This window comes from Oncorhynchus kisutch, linkage group LG30 (genome assembly GCF_002021735.2).
Source record: "Oncorhynchus kisutch isolate 150728-3 linkage group LG30, Okis_V2, whole genome shotgun sequence".
Taxonomy (NCBI): domain Eukaryota; kingdom Metazoa; phylum Chordata; class Actinopteri; order Salmoniformes; family Salmonidae; genus Oncorhynchus; species Oncorhynchus kisutch.
In genome coordinates, this window is record NC_034203.2 from 41,094,766 (window position 1) to 41,099,582 (window position 4,817).

A 4,817-nucleotide genomic window follows, 5' to 3' on the forward strand; every position below is an offset into this window, starting at 1 on the left:
AGTACTGAGCAGGAGAGAGAGTAGGAGGGGGAGAGTCAGGAACCAAACTCTAGTACTGAGCAGGAGAGAGAGTAGGAGGGGGAGAGTCAGGAACCAAACTCTAGTACTGAGCAGGAGAGAGAGTAGGAGGGGGAGAGTCAGGAACCAAACTCTAGTACTGAGCAGGAGAGAGAGTAGGAGGGGGAGAGTCAGGAACCAAACTCTAGTACTGAGCAGGAGAGAGAGTAGGAGGGGGAGAGTCAGGAACCAAACTCTAGTACTGAGCAGGAAAGAGAGTAGGAGGGGGAGAGTCAGGAACCAAACTCTAGTACTGAGCAGGAGAGAGAGTAGGAGGGGGAGAGTCAGGAACCAAACTCTAGTACTGAGCAGGAGAGAGAGTAGGAGGGGGAGAGTCAGGAACCAAACTCTAGTACTGAGCAGGAGAGAGAGTAGGAGGGGGAGAGTCAGGAACCAAACTCTAGTACTGAGCAGGAGAGAGAGTAGGAGGGGGAGAGTCAGGAACCAAACTCTAGTACTGAGCAGGAGAGAGAGTAGGAGGGGGAGAGTCAGGAACCAAACTCTAGTACTGAGCAGGAGAGAGAGTAGGAGGGGGAGAGTCAGGAACCAAACTCTAGTACTGAGCAGGAGAGAGAGTAGGAGGGGGAGAGTCAGGAACCAAACTCTAGTACTGAGCAGGAGAGAGAGTAGGAGGGGGAGAGTCAGGAACCAAACTCTAGTACTGAGCAGGAAAGAGAGTAGGAGGGGGAGAGTCAGGAACCAAACTCTAGTACTGAGCAGGAGAGAGAGTAGGAGGGGGAGAGTCAGGAACCAAACTCTAGTACTGAGCAGGAGAGAGAGTAGGAGGGGGAGAGTCAGGAACCAAACTCTAGTACTGAGCAGGAGAGAGAGTAGGAGGGGGAGAGTCAGGAACCAAACTCTAGTACTGAGCAGGAGAGAGAGTAGGAGGGGGAGAGTCAGGAACCAAACTCTAGTACTGAGCAGGAGAGAGAGTAGGAGGGGGAGAGTCAGGAACCAAACTCTAGTACTGAGCAGGAGAGAGAGTAGGAGGGGGAGAGTCAGGAACCAAACTCTAGTACTGAGCAGGAAAGAGAGTAGGAGGGGGAGAGTCAGGAACCAAACTCTAGTACTGAGCAGGAGAGAGAGTAGGAGGGGGAGAGTCAGGAACCAAACTCTAGTACTGAGCAGGAGAGAGAGTAGGAGGATCAGGAACCAAACTCTAGTACTGAGCAGGAGAGAGAGTAGGAGGGGGAGAGTCAGGAACCAAACTCTAGTACTGAGCAGGAGAGAGAGTAGGAGGGGGAGAGTCAGGAACCAAACTCTAGTACTGAGCAGGAGAGAGAGTAGGAGGGGGAGAGTCAGGAACCAAACTCTAGTACTGAGCAGGAGAGGGAGAGTCAGGAACCAAACTCTAGTACTGAGCAGGAGAGAGAGTAGGAGGGGGAGTGTCAGGAACCAAACTCTAGTACTGAGCAGGAGAGAGAGTAGGAGGGGGAGTATCAGGAACCAAACTCTAGTACTGAGCAGGAGAGAGAGTAGGAGGGGGAGAGTCAGGAACCAAACTCTAGTACTGAGCAGGAGAGAGAGTAGGAGGGGGAGAGTCAGGAACCAAACTCTAGTACTGAGCAGGAGAGAGAGTAGGAGGGGGAGAGTCAGGAACCAAACTCTAGTACTGAGCAGGAGAGAGAGTAGGAGGGGGAGAGTCAGGAACCAAACTCTAGTACTGAGCAGGAGAGAGAGTAGGAGGGGGAGAGTCAGGAACCAAACTCTAGTACTGAGCAGGAGAGAGAGTAGGAGGGGGAGAGTCAGGAACCAAACTCTAGTACTGAGCAGGAGAGAGAGTAGGAGGGGGAGAGTCAGGAACCAAACTCTAGTACTGAGCAGGAGAGAGAGTAGGAGGGGGAGAGTCAGGAACCAAACTCTAGTACTGAGCAGGAGAGAGAGTAGGAGGGGGAGAGTCAGGAACCAAACTCTAGTACTGAGCAGGAGAGAGAGTAGGAGGGGGAGAGTCAGGAACCAAACTCTAGTACTGAGCAGGAAAGAGAGTAGGAGGGGGAGAGTCAGGAACCAAACTCTAGTACTGAGCAGGAGAGAGAGTAGGAGGGGGAGAGTCAGGAACCAAACTCTAGTACTGAGCAGGAGAGAGAGTAGGAGGATCAGGAACCAAACTCTAGTACTGAGCAGGAGAGAGAGTAGGAGGGGGAGAGTCAGGAACCAAACTCTAGTACTGAGCAGGAGAGAGAGTAGGAGGGGGAGAGTCAGGAACCAAACTCTAGTACTGAGCAGGAGAGAGAGTAGGAGGGGGAGAGTCAGGAACCAAACTCTAGTACTGAGCAGGAGAGGGAGAGTCAGGAACCAAACTCTAGTACTGAGCAGGAGAGAGAGTAGGAGGGGGAGTGTCAGGAACCAAACTCTAGTACTGAGCAGGAGAGAGAGTAGGAGGGGGAGTATCAGGAACCAAACTCTAGTACTGAGCAGGAGAGAGAGTAGGAGGGGGAGAGTCAGGAACCAAACTCTAGTACTGAGCAGGAGAGAGAGTAGGAGGGGGAGAGTCAGGAACCAAACTCTAGTACTGAGCAGGAGAGAGAGTAGGAGGGGGAGAGTCAGGAACCAAACTCTAGTACTGAGCAGGAGAGAGAGTAGGAGGGGGAGAGTCAGGAACCAAACTCTAGTACTGAGCAGGAGAGAGAGTAGGAGGGGGAGAGTCAGGAACCAAACTCTAGTACTGAGCAGGAGAGAGAGTAGGAGGGGGAGTGTCAGGAACCAAACTCTAGTACTGAGCAGGAGAGAGAGTAGGAGGGGGAGAGTCAGGAACCAAACTCTAGTACTGAGCAGGAGAGAGAGTAGGAGGGGGAGAGTCAGGAACCAAACTCTAGTACTGAGCAGGAGAGAGAGTAGGAGGGGGAGAGTCAGGAACCAAACTCTAGTACTGAGCAGGAGAGAGAGTAGGAGGGGGAGAGTCAGGAACCAAACTCTAGTACTGAGCAGGAGAGAGAGTAGGAGGGGGAGAGTCAGGAACCAAACTCTAGTACTGAGCAGGAGAGAGAGTAGGAGGGGGAGAGTCAGGAACCAAACTCTAGTACTGAGCAGGAGAGAGAGTAGGAGGGGGAGAGTCAGGAACCAAACTCTAGTACTGAGCAGGAGAGAGAGTAGGAGGGGGAGAGTCAGGAGAGATTGGAACTGTATAGCATCATTATAATGATGTAAAAAGTCTGTCGTTCTGGCCCTGAACAAGGCAGTTAAGACACTGTTCCAAGGCCGCCATTGAAAATTAAAATGTGTTCTTAACTGACTTGCCTAGTTAAATAAAGGTACAATAAAAAAGATATAATGGGGAAATAAACGATGATGATCAACTCAAAGTTTGCTGGAGTTTGTTAAACACTGCTCAAAAAAATAAAGGGAATACTAAAATAACTGAATGAATCTGAATGATCTGAATGAAATATTCTTATTAAATACTTTTTTCTTTACATAGTTGAATGTGCTGACAACAAAATCACACAAATTATCAATGGAAATCAAATTTATCAACCCATGGAGGTCTGGATTTGGAGTCACACTCAAAATTAAAGTGGAAAACCACACTATAGGCTGATCCAACTTTGATGTAATGTCCTTAAAACAAGTCAAAATGAGGCTCAGTAGTGTGTGTGGCCTCCACGTGCCTGTATGACCTCCCTACATCGCCTGGGCATGCTCCTGATGATGGTCTCCTGAGGGATCTCCTCCCAGACCTGGACTAAAGCATCCGCCAACTCCTGGACAGTCTGTGGTGCAACGTGGCGTTGGTGGATAGAGCGAGACATGATGTCCCAGATGTGCTCAATTGGATTCAGGTCTGGGGAACGGGCGGGCCAGTCCATAGCATCAATGCCTTCCTCTTGCAGGAACTGCTGACACACTCCAGCCACATGAGATCTAGCATTGTCTTGCATTAGGAGGAACCCAGGGCCAACCGCACCAGCATATTGTCTCACAAGGGGTCTGAGGATCTCATCTCGGTACCTAATGGCAGTCAGGCTACCTCTGGCGAGCACATGGTGGGCTGTGCAGCCCCCCAAAGAAATGCCACACCATGACTGACCCACCGCCAAACCGGTCATGCTGGAGGATGTTGCAGGCAGCAGAACGTTCTCCACGGCGTCTCCAGACTCTGTCACGTGCTCAGTGTGAACCTGCTTTCATCTGTGAAGAGCACATTGCACCAGTAGCGAATTTGCCAGTCTTGGTGTTCTCTGGCAAATGCCAAACGTCCTGCGCGGTGTTGGGCTGTAAGCACAACCCCCACCTGTGGACGTCGGGCCCTCATACCACCCTCATGGAGTCTGTTTCTGACCGTTTGAGCAGACACATGCACATTTGTGGCCTGCTGGAGGTCATTTTGCAGGGCTCTGGCAGTGCTCCTCCTTGCACAAAGGCAGAGGTAGCGGTCCTGCTGCTGGGTTGTTGCCCTCCTATGGCCTCCTCCACGTCTCCTGATGTACTGGCCTGTCTACTGGTAGCGCCTCCATGCTCTGGACACTACGCTGACAGACACAGCAAACCTTGCCACAGCTCGCATTGATGTGCCATCCTGGATGAGCTGCACTACCTGAGCCACTTGTGTGGGTTGTAGACTCTGTCTCATGCTACCACTAGAGTGAAAGCACCGCCAGCATTCAGAAGTGACCAAAACATCAGCCAGGAAGCATAGGAACTGAGAAGTGATCTGTGGTCACCACCTGCAGAACCACTCCTTTATTGGGGGTGTCTTGCTAATTGCCTATAATTTCCACCTGTTGTCTATTCCATTTGCACAACAGCATGTGAAATTTGTC